The 25,647-nt window shown below is 57.8% G+C and overlaps 1 protein-coding gene across 7 annotated transcripts in view; it reads left to right on the plus strand.

The window, feature by feature from the left end:
- Nucleotides 1–25,647, plus strand: part of TSPAN9 (tetraspanin 9) — a 189,545-nt gene that overhangs the window by 138,213 nt on the left and 25,685 nt on the right. The gene's annotated exons all lie outside the window — the stretch shown is intronic.

The raw sequence follows: 25,647 nt of genomic DNA on the forward strand, positions 1-25,647 counted from the left end.
CCACTGTTCAGCCCACTGCATAGGGCATTGCCAGCTGCTGTGGGCACAGCAGGCAGGACTTGGTCCCACATCAGACCCAGAGGCTGGTGGGGGCCAGGGATCTGCACTAGCCTTCCCAGCAAGGGGCAGCAAGTACAAAAGCAGGAGGATGACTCCCTTGCATTGGTTGTCAGTGCCAGTGGCTTCCTGGTGTGGCCCTCAAGTGCGTCTTTGACTCTGAACCTGCACTGGGCATGCGGCCCATACTTGGCCTTCTTTCCTTCCATCTAAGCTGGTTTTGGTCTAGTTTTGGTGTCCTCGTTGGCTTTGTCCCAGCAAATCCCATGTGTTCCCTCTGCTTTTGCCTTCTGATGGTCAGACACCTTCCCCAGGCCTCTGGCCACCCTGCCTTGTGCAGTGTGCCTGTCTGGAGCCTGCTAGTAAGTAGCTTTTTGCAGGTCCTGCCTGTGCAATTGAGGGCCATGGCCAAACTGAAAGCGCTGGGGCTGGCTGGGGGTGGGGTGCCTTGTGGGGTTGCCTCAGAGGTGGAGCTGTGTACTGTCTCCCTGCTGGGTTTTGCTGAGCTTAGAGAGAGGAAGCAGGCCTGCGGCGGTACCTCGCTCCTGCCAGGCACTGCTGGGGCTGAATGCAGATGAAGCGCTGCCCGGCCTCCTCTCTGCCCAGTAGCCTCCTCTCTGGCCGGTGGGTGCAGCTGCACCAGCTTCCACTGCAGAGACAGCTCAGGAATCTGCTGCTGTTGGGGAAGGCAGGTCAGCCCTGGCTCCCTTGGGCTGGATGACTTTGCCTCTTGTGGGTGGGGAAGATCCAGGGCTTCATCCCCGAACAAGAGATAAGTATCGACTGAGCAGTGTGTGGATCCTTTCCTCTCTCTCGGTTTGTTCCCCATCCTCCCTCTGCTCCCATCACCTGTCTGGTCCTTCTCTCCATGGGCAGAAATCCTACTAGCTGGTCAAGCCCTGTGTCACTTAGTGAAAACATCCCACACCTGTTGCTCCCCAGGGTTGCCCCAAGAGCCTGCTGGGCTTCGGGCAGAGATGCTTGGGAGGTGAGGCACAGGTCGTAGGCATTGCAGATTGTCTAAGAGGTTGGACGTTTTTGAAGATCAAGAGGCGGGATTAGCTTCCAGGCCTTCCTGGTGATCAGCTGGGAAAGCAGATGAAGGTTTGTGCCCTCCCTGGGGCTTGGTCCCTTAGCCAACCTTTTCTCTCCCCTGGGAGCCGGCTCCCCCGTCTATAACTCACCATCTCTTTCTCCTCCTCCTCCTCCTCCCCACCACCAGCCAGGGAGTCTGTTCTCCTGTGGGGTATCCCCTACAGGGGACTTTCCCTTCCTGCCCTAGAACTGAGTGTCCCTAGAGAACAGTGAGTCACTTCCCTCTGCAAGCAAAGGCACCTGCTGAACAGTCTTTAGCTTTGGGCTGTGGTCTTCTAGAATGAGATGGAAGTGGTTCCTCAGCCCCTGGAGACGCTGCCTCATACCCTAGGGTTTCCTGTGCTGCCCTGGGAACTGCTGGGGTAAGAGTCTGTCCCAGCCTGTCCCGCTAGCTGCCCCCAACTCTCTCCTTCCTTCTCCAGCACATCCCTGCTCTCCTCCGTGTTCAGCCACTGCTCTTGCTCCTCAGTTCCCCGAGGAAATACCAAGTTCTTGGAAGGCTCACCTGGTCCCTGCCCCGCCAGAGGCCCCATCCAGTAGGATCTCTGTGCGTACCTCTCTGCCCGGATGTGCGGGGATAGTCTTGGGGAACTGGGGGCGGGGGTTGTGTGCTGTAAAGGGCCTGGCATGACCTACATAAACCTTCTTCCCAGGAAGTGAAGGATGCCTCTAATTGGGAGCAGTGCTTAGTCAAGAGAGTGCATGCCTGGGTGTGTAAGGATTGTGGTTTTTTAAAAATAATTTTAATTTCTCGCCAGAGCATGCCATGCATTCTTTCCCTCTCTATCCTGTGGAGCCTCTTAACCCTGCAGAAGGCAACAGAACAGCAGGTGCAGAGACAAGAGGGGCAGTCCCAGGTTCCCCGGCTCCCTGACCTTGGGCCAGATACTGCCGCTCTCTGGGCCTCAGGATTCCCATCCAAGTCCTTGACCTTCAGGATTCCTCCAGGTGGAAAATTCTGGTTCTGCTGTGCACTGCAAACACCAAACATGCTTTGAGATGGGGGTCAGTGAGGACAGCACTGTCGGGCTGGGCCTGGCTCTGGCCTTGGCCCAGACAGGTCCTGGCATGAGCGAGGGCTGGGTGGGAGCTCGCCAGACCCACGCATCCCAGCCAGACCCACCCCATGCCAGCCCACCTGAGGGAGGTCAAGGGACAGAGGCTGGGGCTGGCAGGGGCAGAGTGGGTGGAAATTCACGTGGAATTGGCCAGCCCCCATGCCAGTGTAACAGATGTTCACTTTGGAGCCTGGATGGGGTTCGCTCCAGGCCGTGGGCGGGCGGCGCCTTCAGATGATCTCCCAGCTCGGGTTTCTTGTTGGCTCTGGGCAGGCCCTTTCACTTTGGGGGCCGTCTGGCCTCCAAGATTCCTCCCACCCTGCCTTTTCACCCGCTGTCGCGTGCGTGCCCAGCCAGCAGAGTTGGCCACTCCGCCCCCGGCACGGTGAGCTCCCTGCGGCTGGGGCTGTCTCGGGCCCGGCAGCTTCCCCCTCTCCCTGGGAGCACCCTGCTTCTCTTGTGTGCCCTTGGGGGGACTGGGGGTCTGCAGGGCGTCCGGCATGGCTCTTCCAGCAGTCACTTCTGTCGCTCTTTCTCTTTGGTATAATTCTTAAGGGCCTGAGCACAGCATGCTTCAGAAGTGAAGTGGACATAGAATTTCCAGCCTCCAGGGTGCCCTCACAACCAAGTACCTGTTCCTGTTCCTCCCGGCTGTAGTGGTAAATCCTGGGAAACGTGTGTAGCCTTCTCTCACAGTACTTTCTCTCCGGATCTCCAGCTTCCATTATATGATTTATTTTTAAAAATCCTTCCAATGACCGGAGGATATGAAGCCAGTTTGATTTGTTTTTTTTTCCGCCAAGAGACAAGAAAGAGGAAGTGGGGGATAAGAACACAGCAAGATAGATTCTGGTGGGATTATCAGGATCACTGAGAACTGGAAGCATGTCCCCTGGCCTGATGCTGTCCCTCTCCTGCTCCTGCTCCCTGCCATTGGTCCACGGAACTAAGAGAAAGCTTAAAGGATATTAAATCTGGTGGTTTTGAGCCTAGCTGTTCATCAGAATCACCTGGGAAGCTTGCCACCCTAGGCTTGCAGTTCCGACCCCCAGAGATTAGTCTGTTGGTCCGGAGTGGGGACTGGGGTCTGTTTTTTTTAACGGAGTCTCCTGGTGATGCGAGCGCATCAGCCCTCCCTGGTCCTGGGGTGGGACTTGGTCCGAGTGGCCCCGAGCAGCCCTAGTGCTTTCCTGCGTCACACACAGGAGCCCGGCCCCAGCCTCGCTCAGCGGTCCCCTCTGGAGGCTGCTCACGCCCTTTGGGGAGGTTTTAGCTGTAGGAAGCTCTTTCTTGCTGGCCCTGGACGTGTTCCCCAGAGCTGCACAGAGGATGTCCTTTCCCTTCTCTGGGGCCGGCCTTCTCACGTGAGGACAGCTGTCGCACCCCAGCCGGGTGTCCTCTCTAGTCCACGTGCTCTCTGCCCGCTCTCAGGGCTCGCAGATGCCCTCGCCTTGCCACGGGTGTGGGGAGGAAACCCCCCGGGAGCGGGCGTGGGGAACTGATCTCTTCTCTCAGCTCCACCTGTCACCTCGCGCCTCCAGTCTCTTTAGGTGGCCGTCAGCGGGGCTTCTCCACTGAGTTCTCGAGCTTCCACAGTCACATTAGATTATTTCATTAAGTAGTATTCAAGAAATACAAAAGAACATGTGTGAGTCACAAGGGACAATATCAGAAATACTGTGGAATCCACCACCCAGCCTAAGGCTGATCATCTCCACTGTGTCACCTCCAGTCACGCTCTGCCCCACCCCTTCCCTTGGCAGAGGGGACCCATCTCCTGTGGGCATTTTTATCAGCATTTTGCCTTTTTGGGGGTAATGTTGCCCAACTCATATCCATCCATAAATGATACATTCTGTAGTTCCGTGTGATTTTGAGCTGTATAAAATGGTGGTGCTAGATGTAGCTTTCTGTATTTGCATTTCTTTTACTAAATATTGTGCTTCTAAGATTTATCCATGTGATGTTTGTTCTTGTAGTTTATCCATTTCCCTACTTTATATGTCATTGTGTGGCTGTTGTTACCAGTGTTTGCTCTCACGAGCAAAGCTGCTGTGAGCACCCTTGACTGCCCATTTTTTGCATGCACACGTGTAAGCGTTTCTTTAGGGCATACGTGTAGGGGTGAAATTTTGCTGGGTCATGGGGCAAGGGCAGTTCATCTTTTGAGAAATACATCAGATCTCAAAGAAGGAAAAGAACCGTCCTACTGGCTGGGCTGATTGAGGTGTGGTTTTCCCCGAGGTTGTGGGCTGGAGAGATGCACCTGTCCTACCCTGACGAGCAGCCATGTCGCTGCGGGGACAATTCCAAAGCTGGAAGCAAGAGCTGGGTCCCCTCAAGCGCCCTCAGCTCTGAGCCCCCAGCAAGCTGCAGAGAACAGCCCTGTTACTCAGTGGCAGAGCAGGGACGACTGGAGCGTGTGTCAGCGCGGGTGTGTGGGGCTGAGACGTCCTCACAGATCTAATTTACTGCTCCGCTTGCTCGTCCTGGAGCCTCTGCCAAGCACCTATAAAAAAGACGAAATATTTAGCTAAGATCGGGGAAGGAGGGCTCAAGGCAGGCTTTTGCATTAGCCATGGTGTTGAGAAGGTAGTTCGGGTAATTTTCTTGTATACCATCCCAGATTGAAATCCTGGTCATCCTTTGATGTCTAGCTTAAATACCGTGGTTTGAATGAAATCTTTTGTCCCCACCTGTAGGCACCTTACCTGCCTCTGAATTTCTCAGGTGCACATAACGTCTGTGTTGTAGCTGAGACTTCCTGCCTGAGCAGATGGTTCCTGTCTCTTCCCTCACCCAGACGTCAGTGACGGCAGGGCCTTTGTTTCCGACTCTTTGGGGGCCGTCTCCACCCCCCGCCCCGCCCCGCCCCACAGCACTGAGCACAGTGGTAGGTATCATCGATCGACTAAGCGATCCCCTCACATGCACCTGCCTGTGAGCGGGGCAACAGGCTACTTTATCATCCTCCTGTTGCTTATCTCATGCCCCGTCCAAAAGTAACATCCCAAGAGCCATATTTCTGGAAGGCTCAGCTATCTTTTCATAAAAAGGCTTTTAGCTGCATTGTGCTGCGGAGGGGCAAGTTCCAGGCCAGGCTGCAGGTGGAGCAGAAGCCTGGGTGGTCTGTGCTGGCTCAACACGTATTCCGGGGGCAGCGGCTGACGGCTGCGTGGTCTCTGCCGGGCGGGCTTGGGGAAGGGCTGGATGTGTCCTGGCAGCTCCGCAGGAGAAAACAGGAAAAGGCTCCCGGGCTTCCTCAGGCAGCAGGAGAAGGTAGTAGCAAACAACCCAGAGGGCCACGAGCTGTGGCCGATTAGGAGGGAAACGTAGGTGAGCGAAGGAAGGAAGGAACGCGCGGAATGCAGGGGTGGGGTAGTCAATGAATGAGAGCAGAAGCGCACAGCACGCAGGTGTGGAAAGAGCCCTGGCCGGAGGCTGAAGGTCTGGGTGTGCATCCTGGCATTTTCCTTATTCTTTGTGTGACGTTGGAGAAATTGCCTCATGTCTTCTGGTTTCCTCATCTGTAAAATGGGGCAAGATACAACCCCTGGGACCGCAGGGTGGTCGAGAAGATCGGGGGGAGATGTTTGTGAAAGAACCTGCTTCCCTTGGGGCCGTGTCTCACGTAACCAGGGTCTCAGTGGATCGGCAAGACTGGGTGTAATGGGTGCATTCGTGTGATTTCGCCTCGAGTGAGTTTCAATTCGGAAGGTGCCCCTGCCTCCTGTGTCCATCCTCTGATGCCTGCAGGCTATTTCAGAGGTGAAGGGCTGGGTTTGCCCTGCAGCCAGTTTTGAAGACTGTTGCTTTCCTGGTGAGCCTGTGAAGGTTGATGCTGGCTCCAGCCGGCCGCACCTTCCTGATTTGTCCACTGGGGAGAGCAGGCACTAGTCTGATTAGCTGTGGGGGCTTTGGCCTAGCTGCCTGCAACAGCACTTAATTTGGGGAAGACCAGCCAGTCCTCTCAAGTGGAGGCCACGCCTTGTGTTCCAGATTCCCAGGGAACTGCCGAGGGTGGGGAAGGGTGGAGGGCCTGACCCAGGGTCCCATAGCTACTCTGTCCCTGTGACTTGAGGCTGTGACCTCCCCTGGGGCTGAGGGCACACTCTACTACTCTCTCTGTCCCTTTGGTGTCCCCTGAAAGGCGGAGGGGTCTGGAAAACAGTGCACCTGAAGTTGGCACACCTGGGTAGAGTCCCCATCTCTGCCCCCGAGCAGCAGCTCTGTGACTCCAAACTAGTTGCTTAACATCTCTGAGCCTTACCGCCCTCACTGGTAGAGAGAAGACCATAAATACCTACCTTCAGACGTTGGTGCAATGATTTAATTTTTAATTACATTTATTGAGTACCTTTGTCAGACAGACACGGGCACACATGTGAGTGGTTGGGGAGCGGCAGCGGGGCAGCGAGCCCGGCAGCGTGAGGGTTTGCAGGAGGGGCTGTTGCTGTGACCGACTCATCAGGGAGGGCTCCAGCCAGAGCACAGGGACATGTGGCCGGAGAGAGAAGGGGCTGAGGCAGTGAGATATATCAACAGCGAGGGCTCACCTGGAATTGGGGCCACGGGCTCATCGTATTATCCTGACCAACGCTGTACCCTCAATCACATTTTTAAAGTATCCTGTGTTGGCTGCTGTAATAGGAGGTCAGTGACAGGTGGACCTGGGCCCCTGCCTCCTGGTGGCTGATGCCCACTTCCATGAACGTGACCTGCAAAGCACGCTGCGAAGCTGTGAGTGGGAGGGGAGGTTCCGATCGGGCATTTCCCCCTTCTCCTTGCACCGGGGTTACCTGTTGGCCTCAGAACAGAGGGTCCCTCTGGCAGGAGAGACCTCAGAGGTGGCCTTGCCAAATCCCTTCCCTCCTCCCTCACCAGGGACGCTGCCAGTGGACTGCCAGAGCCACTGCAGCCCTGTCCCACCCGAGGCAGGTCCCATGAAGAAGCTCTTCGCCCACTGTTCTTCATCAGACTTGGTCCGCCCTCCTGGATGGGCGGGAATTAGAAAACCTGACTGATCTCCCTGGAACAAATGGCAGTTTTATGGCTCATGGTTTCAGCTTTCTGGAAGTCTCCCCGATCCCAGGCACAGAGAGGGCACAGTCAGCCTGCCCCCTCCCCTCCCAAAGCCGAAGGTGGGCATCAGCACGGCTCCCTCCAGCTGTCCCTGAGTCCACACAGCCAGCTGCTGCCTGCTGCGGGAGGGCACCACCGCCGCCATCTGCAGCTCATTTGCCTGGTATGAATTTTGCAAACAACCTTTTTAATCATGTTTATGAACTCAGCGTACATTTGCTGCAGGTTGAGTTTCCTGCGATGATGAAAAGGCTTGGCTATAAAGCCTGCAGGTTGGGTTTTGAAATCTCAGCCTCGTTGTGGATCCTTCCTTGCCTTCCTCTCCTCTCCTCTTCCTTCCCTCCTCCTCCCTCCCCCTCTCATCCTCAGGAGGAGGACTAGAATATTCCCTCGCTTTTTATGCTGCTTACAGTTTACAAAACACTTGTTATCTCTCCTGTAGAGAAGACGCATTGCTCCCATTCCACAGGTAGGAAGGCCGAGAGTCGGAGAGTCTGGGTGATCGGCCCGAGGCTCATGGTCTGGGGGCAGCTGAGCTGAGCCTTGAACCCTGGTCCCATGTCTGCGCCCTTTGCTGTTCTCACTCGCTGAGCAGCCTCCCTCTGGCTGGCGTGACAAGCTCCCTCCCAGGGCTTCTCTCAGAGGCCCTTCCTGCCCCACCCCAGGGATGTGTTGGGCTGAGCATGGTCCACAGCTGCCAGGGGCCATCCTGTGTGTGCTGAATTGTGGCTTGTGGCTTTTATCTGTTCCTGCGATGCCCTTTGTGAATGTCATTGAGTTTGTCAAAGCTGGCTCCTTTGCTAGCCAGGAAAACCAAGCCCCAAATTGGTGCTCTTCTCTAGAAAACTCTCGCCAACTCTTCCAATTCTCATGGGGAGAGCCCTGGCTGGGAGCTGGGACTCCTGGGTTTCGATCCCAAAGCCAACTAGCCTTCATCCCCTGTTCTAGGGTAAAGTCACATGCCCCCATTTCCCCACTCAAAAAACGAGGGTGAAGATTACCTCTTCAGACCCCAGTCCGTGCTGGGGCAGTATGACGGTCCACTGGGAGAAGGTAGCAGAGGCGTCTGACTGCAACAGGCACATCATTAGCGCTCAGCTCCTGGTGAACTGGGGCCCCCGCTGGCCTCGGCCCCTGCTGGCCTCGGCCCATGGCGTGCTGGCCGTGCACAGTGAATGTGGGTGGGTGGGGACCAGCCCCTGTGTCCATGTAACACCTGCATCCCCAGGCTGTTGCCTTGATTCATTTTCTCTCTGGTTTTCCCCAAAATATGACCCCCCCAAAGGTAGGATCCCCCAAAGGTGGGTCAGCCAGAGAGGGGGAGACAGGTCCCACAGGCACCCAGCATGGCAGGCTGTGGCTGGAATTGGACTTGAGGGCTCCTGCCCCTTGATCCTGCCTTCTGCTTTCGGGGCCTGACTCCACCATCCTGGGAGGGGAGAGAGTGAGCACATTCCCCTCCCTTGTGGAAAAGAGGGAGGGACCCAGGCGCAACAGGGAGTGAGTGGCGGGGGGCTCTGCTCCCCTTCCTTGCTGGGAGTGTGGGGCATGAGTCTGGCTGGGACGCAGGCCTTGTCTGAGTTGGGCCTGCCTGTGAAGGCTGCCTCCCTTTACACGTACCGTGGAAAGCACACGTTTGCGCACCTGTGCAGAGGGGAGCACCCCCACCCCCAGCTTAATCTTTGCCCTGGTTAATATGATTGTCATGGCATCTGTGTTCCCATTTCCCCAGCCCTCTGTGGGTGAGGGACGTCTGCCAGGAAGTCCCCGCGTTCCCCGTTCCACTGAGTGGGTGCCAGCAAGCAGGTTCAAAGAGAGAGAGGGCTCTTTCTGTGCCTTTTAGAAGCAGCAGCAGCAGTGACTTCTGAGATCTCTTTGCTGGTGAGCTGTCACTTGATCTGAACTGGGTGGAGGCTGGGTGCATAGGTCAGCTCAGATGGCGGGGTCGCTGGGACTGAAACCCAGGAGTCCTGGTTCCTGGTCTGCTGCCCTAGGCTTGGCCTTCCTGGAGGGTCATCGGAGCTTCTGACAGGGGCTTGAGGCCGAGGGTCAGAAGAAGCAGATAAGGAAAGAGCTGAGTAGGGATGAGGAAAACAGCTGGATGTGGAAATTTTGAAATGGAATAAAAGCAAAAGAACCCTAACTGTAGGGTGGGAAGAGGATCCCCAAGACCATAGGTGCAAAGAAGAGGTTTGCCGGAGTGGGACCAGATATAATGACTTTAGTATTCTAGGCCTTATCACTCCCCTTTTCCCTTTTAGCTTTCCCCTTTAGCTACTGTGGGAATTTTAAACATGCACAAAAATAGGATGAAGAGTGTAGTGAACCCTGTCTAAGCATCACCCAACCTCTACATTCTGCTGTTCCTCGATCTCATTACTCTCACCCCCGTTTTTCTTCTGCAGTATTTTAAAGTAGTTCCCAGACATCCTGTCATTTTACCCATAGCTACTTTTCAGACCCTCTATGGAGTGTGTTTTGAATCCCAAGGCCCCGCTGCAGGCTACAGGGACAGCGTGGGTGAGATGGAGGGGCAGCCTGGGCATCGCGGTCACCGGGCACGTGGACAGCCAGAGGGACGCCGGCAAGAGCCCTCACGGACTGACTTGCAGGCCTGGTTCTCGGCACTTCACGTGCTTCGGCTCCCGTAATCCTCATGACAGTCCTACAAGGACAGTTCTGTCGGGATCCTGTTTTATGGATGTGGAATGGTGGGCTCGGCGAGGTTAGGTAATGTGTCCCAGCTCACGCTGCGGGGTGGCGGGGAAACCCGAATTTGAATCCCAGTTTCAGAACTTCAGAGCCCTTGATCTTGTCTGCTGTCACCCTGCCCTTAGGGGTGTCAGGACAGGCCGTGCATCGGAGTCACTTGTCTACCTGCCCAGTGTGGCCTTCAGGGTAGCCAGGGTTCTGGCTGGGAGAGGGGTCTTCCTTGCCCATTAAAAGTCTTGTTTTCTTGCTTACAGTGTATATTTAAAGATCAAAGGGATTTTTTGATTTTCTTTTTCCCAGGTGGGGGGGCATCTTTCCCCTCTTCTCCTCTTGCCAGGTGGGTGGCCTTTTCCTCACCTGCCTGTGCCTGGGCTGTGTGGACTCACCTGTTCCTGGGTGGGGTTGGGGTTAGGGGTGGGGATGAGGAATGAGGCTTTCTCCCTTGGTGAGAGGTGGAGTGGAGCAGAGGCTCTGGGCCGGAGTTAGCTCTCCAGCTGGGAGGAATGTCTCGCTGGCAGCCCTCAGAGAAGGGGGGGAGGGGGGCTCTGAGCCATGGGCCGCTTAGGTGCGTCTTGGGATTGCTTTGATGGCTCTGCTCTCTCAGTCGTGGTGGCTGCAGGCAGAGCCGGCCTCCACTGGGAGCAGCAGCTTCCCACCGTGGGGCATTCTAGCCCCTCCTGGCATCACCCCTTCCCTCCTCCCTGCCAGTAGAACTGACCCTCTCCCCAGGGGCTGGGAACCTTCTGAGCAGGAGGGGCGTTGCCTAGGTGCCCCCTGCTGCCCTTTGCCACATGCAAGGATGAACTTTTCTCCTGTCTCCTGGCTAGGGTCATTGGGGCCAGTCCCCTGCTTTCCCACAGATGGCCCCAGAGGGTGAGGCCCTCGTAAAGCCTACCCAGTGGGAAGACTGTTGGAGGGGTCGTCTTTCGGATGCTGTACCCTAATTTGGTGTCATAACAATGCAGCCCAGGATCATTGGTGTCTTCCTCCTCCTGCCTCATCTCAGGATGGCTGCTTTGCGTGTTGGGCCATCCAGAGGGCCCGCTGTGGCCAGTGTGGCCTCTTGTTGGGTGCCCTCAGGTGTGTGGCCGTGCCGGGGGCCTCACCTGCATCATCCTCAGCTGAGTCTCATGGGGCCCCGCGAGGCGGTTACTGTCCTTTGGTTTACAGTTCCATAGCGGATGGTGCCCAAGTAAGAGAGATTTAGTAACTTAGCCAAAGTCACACAGCTGGTGTGTGAGGGAGGAGGCGTTTAAACTCAGGGCTGTCTGGCTTCAAAGCTGCGCTCCTTATACCTCGGCAGCCTGTCCTGCTGTGCTGTGGTGTTAAATACGAGCGTAATATCAATTCCTATGAGTAACTGTGTGTTTTATATGTTACAACAGTAGCACTAAGGTGGGCGTGGACATTTGAGAGTCATGGCGTGCTGGATGGTGCTGCAATGAGGTTTGTGTAAAAAGAAATATTAGAGATCAATAAACATGAGAACGAATGTAGAACCTCACCAGCAATCAGAGAAATCCGAATTTATGACAATAGTGTGCTATTTTCTTGCCTCTCAAAGGTGTAAGAGTTTTAAACTGATACTTGCTGATGTGATGCAGCCTCTCCTGCAGCACGGGTGGGCGTCAGGTATCAAACCTTTGCGAAAACCGCTTTGCAGAGGGAACCAGAAGCCTTGAAAATGGTCCTGTCTTCTGACCAGGAACTGCACTTCTAGACTCCACCCTGAGCAAACAATCAGAAATGCTATCAAATACGTGTTAGCGTGCTCATTAAGGAACAATTTATAATAAAGGAAAACTAAAAACAATTTACATGTCCTCCTTTAGGGGGACAGTTCAGTCAAGCACACGTATGGATGGTGAGTTTGGGAAACTATTCAGTGATACGGGGAAACGTTCACAAGGTACCGTGAAGTTTCCATACTGTGTATGATCTGTGTATGATCGTATCATGTGTTGCAAACGTACGTTCTGTGACGTTTACTCTGTTTGGCTCTCTGAGTTTTGAAAAACACAAGCACAGTCAAGTGACTGCGCCCACCAATATAATTTTAAGCAAGGAAAATAGTCTCCAGTACGTTCCTGAATTTTAAAAACACAGGTATATGTGAATGTGACTTCATTTAACTGGAATGGACGTGACTAAAGGGTGATCAGCTTAAGTGGCCCGGCTTAGTGGCTCTGGAGAGATGGCCCGCGTAACCTTGAACAGGCACTTTCCTTCTGGGCCTCGGTTTCCTCCCTGTGAAATGGTGAGGTTGGGCCTGGAGCCCTGACGTCCCTGGGCACCCTCGTCCCAGTTGTGGTCAGTGCGGTGGGTGTGGGCTCCAGGCTGCGATAGGCCCTGACCTTGGGTGGAGGCCCTGGCCTTGCCAGTGAGCCCAGGGGGGCTGGGGAGGCGGGCTGGGCATGGCCAGCTTGGGGCCCTGGTGTGTGTCACCCTGCTCAGGATAGAACGGAATGCTGCTAGCCGGGGCTGTGTCCTGGCTGGAGATCAGTGGAGGACAGAGTCCTCTCCCCTGCCCCCTCCCCACTGTGCCTGCCAAGCAGCTGCTTGGGAGCTGGGGCTCCAGCAGGCGAGGGGCTGCTGGCCCTAGAGAAGGAGAAGTCTGCTAGTTCCCCTAAAGACCTAGAATTCCTCCTCCTCCTTCTGGGCGGGGTCAGCTAACCAAGGGGAGAACATTCTGCTGTCCAGCCCTCTTGCTTTCTCCCTGCCACCTCCGAGGCTCTTAAGCCTAGCTTGTTGGGGGTCCTCCCTCTTGGGGCTTCCTTGGCCCCCTGGGGATGGCATTATTCTTAATCTGACCCCGGTGGGACTGTTCGTCAGCAGGCGGGGAGAAGCCTGCCTGTGCAGTTGGTCCAAACATCTAGAAGCTGCTCTTTCAAAGTCTTAAGCCAGGTGGGCGGGATGGGGATGGGCTGCTTCAGAGCAAGGGGGCCCTTGCCAGCAGCCTGGGTGGGCTCTGCCACCTGCCCTGCTCTAGACTGGAGCGGGCATGGCCTAGGCCCTGGGCATACATTCCGCCTGATGCCTGGAGCCCTGCGGTACCACCAGCCTGCCCCCCACCCCAAGCAGAGAGCCACAGATTCTTAGCCACCATTGAGTATAGCTCCCATTCTGCAGGTGAAGGGCAACAGTCTAGACGTGAGTTCTGGGCAGAGCCCGGGGTAGAGTCTCGGTCCCTGTTCTCTGTGCTGCCCAGCTGACAGCTCAGGACTCTGTGCAGAGGGCTGGCGGGGGGGTGGGGTGGGGGGGGCGGCAGGTCGCTGGTGTGGGAACAACTCCGCCCTGAATGTGGGTGGAGTCTTGGGCATGGCCTTGCTCTCTGGGCCTTGGCGCCTGCTGGTTAGACATGTGATCTCCAAGGACCCTTCCATGCTGGTTCCTTTCCTCACAGGATTTTGAGCAGCCCTGACGGCTGGGCATCGAGTTTCCCTCTGTGGTGGCTGCACCCTGCACTTTGCATGCGTTCCCTGGAATTGCAGAAGTGAAGTGTAGTGCTGTCCTCAGGGGACCCTGTGGCAGGGCGTCCAGAGCTCTGTGGGAGAACCGAGTCCCCAGGCCTCTAGCACAGCCTCTGAATCAGCCTGAGAAAGTTCGGGTGCGGGTGGGCTGGTATATTTGGGGGGATGAGGGGACAGGGGGTATCATCAATGGGCCTTAAAATCCACTGTAGAAACAATAACCCAATACAGTGGCAACCCCGCAAGCCTGTCATAAGGATGCTTTAGTTTCCCACGAGCTTTCCCGCCTTCTTCTTGTCCCCGAGGCACTGTACGTGGTCGAGTTCCACATCTCGGCTGTGGGACTCACCCGTCATGCTCATGCCCTTCCGTCACAGCCGCCGTTCGCAGAGCATCTCCTGTGCCTGGCACGGAGCTGGGTGCTTTACCACCTTGCTGAATTCCCACTGCAGCCCCGGCAGGCAGAAGCCACTGCTGCGCTTCGTTTGCACATAAGGAGCTTGAGAGAAGTCAAATATCTCGCTTGGGTTTTACGGCAGTTCATGGTACCGGCTCTGTCTGCCTTGGGCTGCTCCCCCATGCAGCCGAGCCCTGGGCCGAGGAGAGAGCGCTGGCTGAACAGCTTCGTGCACAACCAGATCGCAGCCCAGGACGCTGCCGTCAAGGGGACCAGCAAGTGGGAGAAGCACCAGGCACAGGCCCCTCCTCCGTCGCCCGCCTGGCTCCCTCTCCGTGTCTGGCCTCGCCCAGGTTTGGCTGAGGAGGGTGGCGAAGGCCGCACTGATTTCCTGTGTCCTCTGATACAGGCTGTCAGGCGGGTGGAGCCTCTGCCCAGGTGCCCGTGATGGGCGGCGAGGGAGCGAGAGCTGACTGAGCTGGAGGCCGCCGCTGCTGAGAAGCCTTCTCTGATTGTGCTGCCACCTGCAGCTGTCCTGGGCTCCCCTGCCCCCACATGCCCTCTAGCTGTGCACTCCTGGGAAGCAAGGACTTACCAGCCAGGCTTGGCCGGCAGTCATAGCTCTCTGGTGCCTGGCACCTGGGCCAGGGCTGTCCTTTCAGCTTGCCCGTTGTGGACTGCTGGGTGTAAGCTTTAGCAGCAGGGCCTGTTGGGGCCGCTTTGCCCTAGACCGCGGCCTCTAAGGTGATGGGTGCATAAGTGATGCCATTTTGACCCTGGTAGTCTGTTCAGGGGCAGAGAGATGTCTATGTCTGTGACTCAGCCTTCTTGACCCAGACTCTTGTCTCCTCCTCAGGAGAGTGTCAGCCGTGTACACCCTGGTGTCCGTGGGTGAGCGGGTCCAGGCTGGCCTCGTGCTCCCCCTGGATGCCCCTCCCTTTCCCCCGAACCTCCCAAGGCCCTCAGGCATTCCCTGGAAACCTGTGGCTATCTTGGGAGGTGAGGCATGTGGAAGTCCCACCTGCTACCTCTCTGCCTCAGCGGGTAGGAGGCCAGGTCCTGTTCTCCGCCAGCCGCAGCCGGAAGCTGAGTTCCACCCTCCCCAGATGGCAGGAGGTGCACGGATGGGGGCAGGAGAGGCAGCTGGCAGCACGTGCTGGGGCCTCCGTGGAGCGGCCTGGCGAGGCTTGCTCTGGGAGAACACGCTCTCGAGTCCCCTCACGCCCCGCCAGACCCTGCACTGCAGGCAGACAGCAAGCATCAGGGGCAGCAGGTCCCGCCAGATGGTGACCCCCCAGCGCCCCCCTGCAGGGGACCAGGTGGCTGATAGGCTCTTTAGTCATGGTGTGAGAGCCCAGGCACTGGGGGAGAAAGGGTTCGCGGGACCAGATCCAGCTGGAGCTGAACAGCAGAGAAGGGAGGCTCGTGGTTCACTAGGTTTGCACCACCCCAGCCAGGCTCCAGAACCTTCTCCCCATGGAGCCAGGAGCCTTGAGGGGCTTCCTTGCCAAGGTTTCTCCCTCCCCTGCTCCTCCTGGGGCAGCTGACCCAGGCTTGTCTCTCATCCAGCACCAGGTGGTGGCTTCAGGGACCCCTTCTGCCAAGCCCCTGTCCCTCTCTGTGGCTTAGTGTCTCGACTCTGTGGGCATCCTGGGCTTTCTGAGGACTCTGTGGCAGCCCACCTCACCCTCATGCTAAGTGCTCCTGAGAAGAAGAGAGGAAACAGACCACCTCACATCCCCAGGTACCACCCACGGTCTCCCCCAGCCCGGGCAGGTGCTGTCCTCTGCTTCTCGCTGGCAGTGCCTGGTTCTGGAACTCGGCACCGCTCTGACCGGACCATCCTGGGCGGCCAAGCCAGCGAGCAGATGCCCGTACCAAGGCACGTTTCTTGCACCTGCCAGCCAGTGGAACGGCCCTGGAAGGTGCCCAGCCCATTTCCGACTCTCGGGCCTCTGCCAAGGGAGGTGCCCAGGGGGTGCAGGAAGGACGTCCTCGGAACTGCTCCTGGGCTTCCACCCTGAACACGGAAAGGAAAAGCTGACTCTTGCCAAGAGAGAAATGATTTTTAGTTTTCTTTTTTTTCAACCCCCTTTTGCATGCCACAAAGGAGGGAGCAAGTTGAGTGGCACCTAGACAGGACGGAGGGGAAGGGAGTGAGGCAGGGCATGCCCTTGATTTGCCATGTGACCTTGGAACGCCTCCCTGGGCCCGAGCCACCTGTAAACTGAGTAGGGAGGAGGCTGCCTGCTCCCTGTCCTCTCTGCCCTGCCTCCTTGCAGTGGGTCGGTGGAAGGAGAGCCACCAAAACAGGCCAAAGGGAGGGTGACGGAGGCCTAGGCTGCGTCTCCTAGCCCCAGTGCCCTTGCTCGCAGCGCTTGTCACGCACGGCAGCGGCAGCATCGATTCTGTGTGGCGTTTGTGTGTTTGCAGTTGGTGGAGGGTCTCCAGTTCCTGGCACTGAGGAGTCTTTGCCGGGCAGACTTGGGCCTCCTCGGAAGCGTAGGGAGTGCCGTGGCCACCCACCCACCCTGCCTCCAGCTGTGGGGCCTGGGCAGTCTCTCTCTGCTCTGTTCCCCTCTTCCTCACCTTTTCCCAGCGCCAGGCACCCCCGCTCCCGGGACGCCTGGGGCCGGGAGACCCGCGGCTGCCTTGGCAGAGGGGCTCCGACGCTGCGCACCCGCCGAGGCTGCGCCCTGCAGTGGCAGGGAAGGAGGCAGATGGACATTTGGCAAAAGTTTTCATTGGAAAAGTCTGGGATTCTGAGCCCCTTCTGCTGTCAGTGCCCAGTTGTTCCAAACCCGTCTTCTCTGGGTCAGCACGCCTGCCTCCCCCTGGCTGTGACCTTCCATTCCTGGGCCCGATGGTGGTCTTTTGTGGAGTAGGGCAGAGCCAGACGCGAGCTGGTGGCTGCTGAGAACCATCTGACGGCTTCCCTGGCCCCCTCCCCGAGTGCTGCCCAGCCATCTGTCCAGCCCACCAGCGCTCACAGGAGCTGCCCTGGGCCGCGGCATGTGCGTCACTGCCCTGGCTCACTTGCTTCTGGGGCCGGGGGCCCGAGGCCCATCTCGTTCCCGTTCCCGGGGCGGCGGCATCCTGCATGAAGTGGGGCAGCTTCCTGGGTGGACCTCTGCAGTGTGCTTGTGGCTGCTGGGGTCATGGGTCCCCTGGAAAGTGCAAGGCCCTGGGAGAGCGGGTGGGAGGAAGGGTGCGGGTTTGCCCGGGCAGAGACGAGGAGCAGCCTGCTGTGGGCACATAGTAGGTTCTCCATAAGTGTTTACCGTGCGGAGCACCATCCAGTTTGTTAGAAGACATCTTGGGAATGACAGTGAGGCTGCCCAAGGCCTGGCCCTGAGCAATTAAGGCCATAGCAATTAAGGACAAAGATCCGTGGAGGTTACTAACGGCAGAGTCTGAGGGAGGAGATTCGGTTACTGCTGGTTGTGGCTGCTGGCCTTGGCTGGCCGCTCACCCGCCCGAGGGGAAGAGGCATGTTTGCAGCCACCTGTGATGGCCCGAGTGTAGGCCAGTGTGGGGGCGGCAGGTGGGACCTAAAGCCATCTGGGGGTCCTTTCTGCTTCTGCTTCTCTAGGTCTTCAGGGCAGGAGAAACCACAGGGGCCCCGAGAGAGCATCAGGCCAAAATGACCAGCACGGTCTCAGAGCCACCTCGGGGACAGAAGGCAGGAGACCTCAAGAGAAATGGGGTTTTCCAGTCTACAGACAAGCGGCTCGTTGCGGGTCCCTGCTGAGCAGCATTCATTTCCATTGTTACCTTCCTTCTCTGCTGGCCTCCTGCCTTTGAGAGCTGGCTGGAAGGTTCAAGTCCTGGTGAGCTGCTGCGCAGGTGTCTAGCCCAGCCCCCGCCGGTGCCAGTGCCCTGTAGGGACGTGCCTGCCACTTCCCCTGCGGACTTCCCCCTGGGCTGTTTGTTTCCCACCGCTGGGCTTCCAGCTCACTGGGTGAGAGGAGAAGCGTCTCCACTATCCTGCGGAAACGCCTGTTGCTAGGACAGGGCGGCATGTACCTTCCGTGCGTGTGTTCGTTCGTGCCAGTGGGGAGGCACAGCGGGGCAGGGAGGAGGATGGATTAGAAGGCTGCATCTTAATCAAATGACAGATTGCCTGTCTGCCTGCCCCTCGCCCATAGAGCCGCTCGACCTCTCTGCATTACAGCCATGGCCACTTCATTTTAATCAGGGAGCTAATGGCTCCCTGAATGCCTCTTTTGTGGCCGTGTCTGTCCCCTGGGGGTTTTGATGAGATTGCCCTTACATGACACTCGCACCCCTTGGTTACCTTCCAGACTTTCTGCAAGGCGCTGTGCCCCACCGTAGCTCGCCCGCCACTCACGGAGCTTTGAAACTGTCCTGCCTTTTCCGGACAGATTTGGAGGTGTCATTCCTCCTGGGGCAGAGAGAGTTGGTGAGGGCCGCAGGGGACGAGCGGGCCATAGCCTTCTGGGAGATAGGAAATGCGCCTTTCTCTGACTCTTCTCCCGCCTCTCTGCCTTCCTGCCCTGGGCTGAGCACTCCTGCCCCCTCTCCTCTCCCTCCTTCACAACCCTGTCTAGCCTCTCGGCTTCAGCTGTGAACTCTGACGATGACCCTCTTGCATTTATAAAGTGCTTTTGTTGTTGATGTTGCCTCTTTACTACATCACAGTCACTGCTTACCATAAGCCTGTGTGGTGGGTAATTCATTTTTTGAATGCTAAAACCGAGGCACAAAATGGTTACGCCACAGATTGGTTACACCCTGGCCCCAGAAGGATGTGACTTTGAGGCTACACAGTACGTGGCTCAGCCGGGGACAGACCCTCCCTCGCCACGTCTCCGGCTGCATCCCGGTGTCTCTGTGTGCATCTTCCACGGCCCCTCAAACTTGTTTCATCTTCGTGCTTGGAAGCCCGCCTTTGTCCTTTGTTGCTTGGTTTGGTGATGGATCCCACCACCTGCCCCGCTCCCAGGCTCCAAACCTCTCCCCTCCTCACCCATCCATGTCCCTGAGGTCTCTCCACCCACCCGGCTGTCCCTGTCCACCTGTACTGCCCTTTTCCTGGGCCAGGCCTCACTCACCTCTCGCCCAGTCGTTCAGTTCTTCCCTGATCTGCCGTCCTCAGTTCCCCGTAGTTCATGTGAAGCACACCTGCCGGCGGCTTCGCAGAGCCCCTCCCGCTGCACGGCCGGGCACCACCCCCGCCACTCAGAAGAAGCAGCGTTCGCGCCCCTCCCTCTCCGCCACCTGGACCCGCCAACCTCCACTCACTTTCTGGGTGGCCTCAGGCACCCTCCAGGCAGTCACACCCCCTTCTCTGCTCTGTTCCAGCCTGTCACAGGCAGAGACTCCCAGTGCCTGTGGAAGTGCTCTGATGTCATTTCCTGTCCCACGATTCTTTCCAGACCAGTTGTCTGTGCACGTTACAGGCCCACCCCTTTTCCTTAAAGATTCCACTGAAAATGCCGTTCTCCCGCGGCCCCTCCGCCTAACTCCGCAAAGCAGAGCCCCCTGAGCTCGCCTTGCGCGCTGTCTCCCTCCCGCCGTCTCCCTCCCGCCGTCCTCAGTGCTGTCACTGGGGCCTGGGTGTCCGCCTGCGTGTCTGGCGTCCTGGACGGCAGACTCTGCGTCTGATTGTCCACAAGGTGCGTGGGGATCGCAGTGAGTGGCTATTTGCTGAATATAATGACACTGTCCCAGGCTCATCCGTGGTACTTGGTGTAATCCCCGGAGCAGCCCGATGGGGCGGACAGCCTTGTCTTTGTTTTGTGAACGAGCAAGCAGGCCCAGAGAGGTTGTGTGATCTGTCGAAAGCCTCCGTTCCTAGTGGTGGTGGAGCTGGATTTGGGCTCAGGACGTCCAATCCCGAGGCCTCACGCCCTCCTGTGCCGTGTCTTGTCAGCGCGTGGTGCTGACCGCTCCTTGTCCTCGCACCACGCACAAGGACAGGGCTGGCCTGAAGCATCTCGCTTTAAATATATCCAAAGTTCTTTAATATCTTTGAAGACGTTAGGGCGACTCATTCCGGGGAAGCAGCCCATGCCTCGGGCGCCGCGGGAGGGGCTGTGGGGAGCGCGCCAGTGTCCCTGCTTCCCTTCTGGCCCGTGGCGGCTCCCTCGCCACGCGCTTGTCTGGGTCTCTCGCTCTCGGCCGTGTTTTAGCCTGTGCCACCCTGCGTGGTAATGAGCCGCCTGCCTTTGCCTGGTGTGTAATGCCCCACTACCTTTTGTTTGTCCTCACATAATTCTTTCGAGCTTTAAGGGGTGCCTGAGGTTCTGTGCCAGGATCTGCTGGACGGATCTGTGGTGGCCGTAGTCCTTGTCCTTCGTGGTTTTTCAGACTTCGACCCAATCCGCTGTCAGCCCTGTTTTTCCAAAATGGAGCCCATGGCTTTTTAGGGTTCACCCCTTATGCCCCACCATCTTACTTGCCTCTGGGGTGTCCAGTATACCCCACGTGTGAGAGTGAGTCTGCCCAGCAGAGTTGGGGTGCCCCGGGAGCAGGGTCACCATCCCCCTTCTCCAGCGCTACCCGCAGCGGCCCACACAGAAAACCCTTCCCACTGCACCGACGGGCCTCCAGCAGTCCTGCCTCTGCTCCCGCTCCCAGGCCCAGCCTGCCCACGCTGAAGTCAGCCTCTCAGCGGCCGCAAACACCACCCGTCCCACGCTGGCTGGCTCAGGCTGGCACATCCGTGACACCAGAACCCCTCCTGGTACTATGACGGAGCGCCGGAGGTATGCAGAGCTCACTTCTCGGACTTCTGTGCAGTCGTAGGCTGCCAGGCCCGGGGAACGGCCGGGTTGATGGCAGCGAGGGGCACAGCAACCTGCCCTGAAGAAGGGGCTCTGACCCTGGGAGGGACGGAAGTTGGCCCGAGGTGGGGTGGCACCAGGCTCTGTTCCTTGCACTCTTGCGTCTGCTTTCTGCCTCCCCTCCCTTCTCTGCTCCCTTTTTTCCTCATCATTCCCTTCTTCCTCCACCCTCCTGTTTGGGGAGTTGCCTCAGCCCTAGGTGTGATCTAGGACCAAGCCCAGGCGCAGCGAGAGCTCCGAAGGATTCCCTGACTGCTGGCTCCATGCCGCCGTGGCTGTTTCCAAGATGGAAGGCTGTCTTTGGAGACTGTCAGGGAGCCTTGGTGGCAGGCAGAGCAGCGGCAGGGACCACCTGCAGGACCAGGGGAGGGAGGCGCCATCAGGGTGCACCCGCTGCGTGCCACACACTGTCCCTGGGCCCCGCGCCTGAGCAGCACAGGGGAGCCAAGCGCTGCTGCTTTCCCAGCAGGGACCTGCCCGAGCGATGACATCCCCTTGCACTGGGACATCCTTTCTGGGGTGTGTGTGTGTGTGTGTGTGTGTGTACCAGGGGGCGTCAGAAAGAGGAAGGGGCGGGGTCGAGGGCTCTGAGTGGCTGATTTGACTAACGATGTGTGTGTCTGAGAGAGGAGAAGGAAGTTGGTTCTTTTTAAAAAAAAATTTATTTCTGAGTATAAAACTAGTGTGTAGTGATTGGGGCATATTGGAAAGAACAGAGAGGTACCAAAGTAGCATAAGTTAAAAGCACTCTCGGTGCTATCATCAGAGATAACCACTGTTCACCTTTTTGTGAGTTTCTAGGTGTGTGCGGGAGCAGACTCTTTTGTTGCAAAGGAAACCTTTAGTTTTAAGGAACAGAAGGACACAGAGGATGGTCAGCTCTCAGCCTTTGCAGCTGCCTGGGGCCTGCGACCGCTGACCGTTAGCATTAGCTGTCCACCCCGGAGGACTGGGCATCCGCTCAGCGCTGTGCTCGAGCTCAGAGCTGGGTGGAGAGCTGACCTGCACAGGGGACCCTGCTCCTGGGAGCTCCTAAAGTAATGGAGAAAACCGGAGCAGGAAGGGGCTGCGACTGCAGCAGCTCACGTGTGCCCCTGCCCAAAGCAGAGGTCCTGGCAGGTGGCCACGGGGTTTCCGCCCAGACTGCTCGTGGCAGGGACCTCACTGCTTAGCTGCCACGTTGGTCAGCTCCTGGGTCTTTGGGTGTCGTTTGTCACCTTGTAGGTTCTAGCACTTGGTCCCTATTCTGTCCTCCAAAGCCTCATGGAATGTGCCCAGATACCGTGAACTGCGGCACTCCCTCTTGCACTTAAAACTCGGTTTACCTCCATGCTCCTTGCCACCTCCCTCAAGTCCTCTCAGGCCAAACACCGCTAGTGCCCACCCTACTTCTGTGGGCAGTGTGATTTCCAAAGCCTCTGGTGCTGCAGTGTCCAGAGAGACGGGGGAGCCTCTGGCCAGGCTTCATGGAGCAGGTGAGACTAGAATGGCGTTTGGAGGGTATCGTGATGGCAGCGAGATGGGGAAGCCCATTCCAGGCCAGGGAATGGCACGCAGGAATGTTCATCCGTGGCAGGTGTGTCACACGCCTGTGCGGGTGGGAGCTCTTGCCAGGGCCAGGGAGAAACCCCAGCCCCCTGGGCTCCCCCAAGCCCCATGCCCTTATATAGTTGTCCCTGCAGTCCTAGAGCTCTGGGGGTGGGGATGGAGCCCCCCCTACTGTGCACATGCGGGGAGCCTGCCGCTCGCTGGGTCCCAGCCGACTCGCTCAAGAGCGTCTTGTCATCACAGCCGGAGTCAGCTGTTGGTTTGGGAAGCCTTCCCTGGTCCGGCGTTTCACGGTGCGCAGCCAGAAATATAACCGTCCTGTGTGCCAAGAGCATTGGATCTTGGCAGGCATCCTTGTGGCCTATTTTAAACTGAAGGGAGCAGAGAGAGGTACCTCCCTGGCTGAGCCGAGAACCCTTTCTTCGTGGGGCCAAGCGGGCTGCGGGGGCCGGTGGACACATGCCTTGGGGGAGGGTGCCGGGCTAGGAGGTAGGGCCCTTTCCGGGCAGTCTGAAAGGGGGTTTTAACGGTTACACGGCCAGCCCTGAGCTGCGGTTTGGGACCTGGTTGGTTGTGTGCTCCCTCTGAATTGCTGCGTGGTGCGTGCGAGTGAGCCCTGGACTGCCCTGTCTCCTGTCCCACCTAGGAGGCAGGGGCTCACGCCTCCCTGATCTACCTGTCCAAGGTGCTCCTGTGACTGTGCGGGTGGTTTCGGCCTGTTCTGGAACACCTGCAGGGCCCTGCCCTGCTCCCTTTGCTCCAGCCATTCTTCCCACCGCCCAAGCCTGCCCTAGCAGACAGTTCCTAAGAAGACGCAGTCAGGACCATCCCGTCACTCAGGAGGCCGCCTGGCGGCTCAGTGAGCAAAGTGGAGGCGGTCACTCGCGAGGGGTGCACTGTGGCTGGTGCCCAAGGTGTTGGATTCTGGAGTTGACCTGCCGAGCTTCTCCCTCGGGCGAGTTCCCTGATCTCTGTGAGCCTCGTTTCTCATCTGTCACTGGGGGTGACGATGGCAGCACCTCATCGTAGGTCACAGGGAGGATGCAATGAGGTGACTGGTGGGAAGCATGGATGGGTGATGAGTGTCTGCCACAGGTAGTGCCGACCAGGTGTGGCCACTGCGGTGGCACCACTGCAGTGTTCCCAGCCGTGCAGAGTTCACAGAAGGTCCTCGTAGACGGCAGGGCCCGCCGTGATGCGAAGCTTGGAGAGCACACGGCCAGGACCGGCCCAGGTGGACAATAGGCACTCCTCATTAAAGGACCACAGAGCCGCAGGTGGGACTGGGATCTGGTCACGGCCCCCAGGACCCCTGTCATTGGGGCTGAGATGCTGGTGGTGGTGGTGACAGGGTGTTCATTCTGGAGGGGACAGGAGGAGGGGGCCCCTCAGGCAGAGCAGCGTGTCCCTGGGACTGTCTCTGTCCGCCGTGCGTCGGCCCAGCGGAGCTCCCTCCTGGTGGACGTCGGCAGCACCTGTGGACTCTGAGGAGCCCCAGCGCCGTGGCTGCAGCTCGGGGGGTCCGCTGCCCCATAGGGGCGTGGCGGGATAAGGGTGATGGGCTCAAATAGAGCTGGGGTCCTGGTCTGACAGCAGTGCCCACTGCCTAGGCCTGGCGTGACGTTAGGTGGAATGATGCCTCGGAAACGCCCGCCCAGAGCCTAGAGCACAGCCTCATTCCTGGTCGTTCCCTGGGGAGTGCAGGCTCGGCAGGGCCCGCTCCTCTGTTCCGCCGTGCCTTGCTTTCTTCGGGTCGGGCCTGGCTGCCTTCACACCCCAGCTTTTCCTCCCTGCCTTTTCTGTGCCTAGGTGCCCTTCTCCTCGCCCTCCCCGCCCCCACAACCCCAGTGCCGAGGGGGTCTCCTCCTTTTAGAGGTGAGGAGAAGCGGGGAGAAGTGCCTGAGAGTCGACAGAACTGGACACGGGCGCCCAGCTTGGCTCCTTCCCCGCGTCAGGCTCGTGGCAGCTTCAAACCCACCCTGGGCCTGGGTTCCGGGTTTCAGGCTAAAAGCGCGACACATTTCTTCACCAAAAGGAGACTAAAGTGAATGCCTCTTGGGCTCTGTCCTGTCCATCCTGATGATGACGGTGACAGTGATGACAGCATCCTAACACCTGTAGACACTGTTTTCAGTGCTTTTTTTATATTAACTTATTTTAGCTTTGTAATGACCTTGAGGGGGATGCTGTTAGTAAACCCACTTAACACACGGAAAATGAGTCAAGATGAATTGCGAGTCGCTAGGGGCTCTGTTCACAAGTGTGCCCTCCCCAGTCCTGTCCTTGTAATACTGATGCCAAGTCAGTTTTCATTAATGATCCATTAACGATGACAAGCACCCCCACATATTTTCACGTGGAAACTTCTCTCTGCAGCTTGCGCCCACTGCATGGGGTGGATGCCTCATGCACACACGTGTTGACTGTTGCCTGTATTTGTTGGTTTCCAGGGGACCGAGGGGAGAGGCTGGAGAGAGGGCAGCAGCTGCCCTGCCGCCAGGAGAGCCGCTCTGACGCCAGCCCCCCACCCTGTGGGCTTCCTGCTGCAGCCTTCAGCTCCCCTTTGTCCCCCAGAGCCCAAAATAGCATCTCCAGTCAGGGGAGACAATGAGGAGTGAGGCACGTGGCTGGGCTGGAGGCTGATGGGTGCAGGGACAGTCAACCTTGGGGCTTCCGGCCTGGCCCTGCCTGTGCCGCCAGCTCGGGGCTTTTTATAGAGAGGCTGTGTTAGGTGAGCCCAAGCGCGCTGTGCGTGGACCTCATCTGACTGTGGCATGCGGACCCTTCGCAGAGGTGGCCTAAGGAGACGTGGCCCCTGCCTGGGCTGACCTGGGTTTGAGTCTCCCAGCAGCTGGCTTGCCCTGCCCATGGCCACGTCGCGTAATGGGAGCAGCCGATCAGGGCAACTGAAAAAGGAAACGGGCTGTGCCCAACCCAGCTCTATTATTAACCTTTCTCTAGCACTTTCTCCCCACTCAGCCCTTTGCCACCATATTCATGAGATTGTCCCTGTGCCACCCCAAAGGCATGTGGCCTCATACGCTGTATAGGGAGGGCAGCACGGGGGCCTGTGTTAGTTTCATGGAATCACCAATGGATTTCTCTTTTTTTGGTGGCAGAAGGGTGACTGGTTTTCAGAAAGAACTTGGGGTATCTAGCTCAGTAACCCAGAAGCCATAGAACCTTTTTATTTTAGGTTAGAACAAGGTGGGTATCTTTTAGACAAACATGCTTTAGGTGAAGCCTTTGTGCAGGTAAATAAATGAACCCTTGAGGGTTTGGCGGTGTTGGGAAATCTTAAAATTCTGGTCCGGAGATGAGCTGAAGATTTGGCGGCGATACGGATCATGCAGGGGCAGAGCTGGGCCACCACCCTGTGCATCTCTGGGCGGGGGCTGCCGGCGTCAGGGCCTGGGCTC

The sequence above is a fragment of the Eulemur rufifrons genome, chromosome 16, assembly GCF_041146395.1.
Source record: "Eulemur rufifrons isolate Redbay chromosome 16, OSU_ERuf_1, whole genome shotgun sequence".
In the NCBI taxonomy this organism is placed as follows: Eukaryota; Metazoa; Chordata; class Mammalia; order Primates; family Lemuridae; genus Eulemur; species Eulemur rufifrons.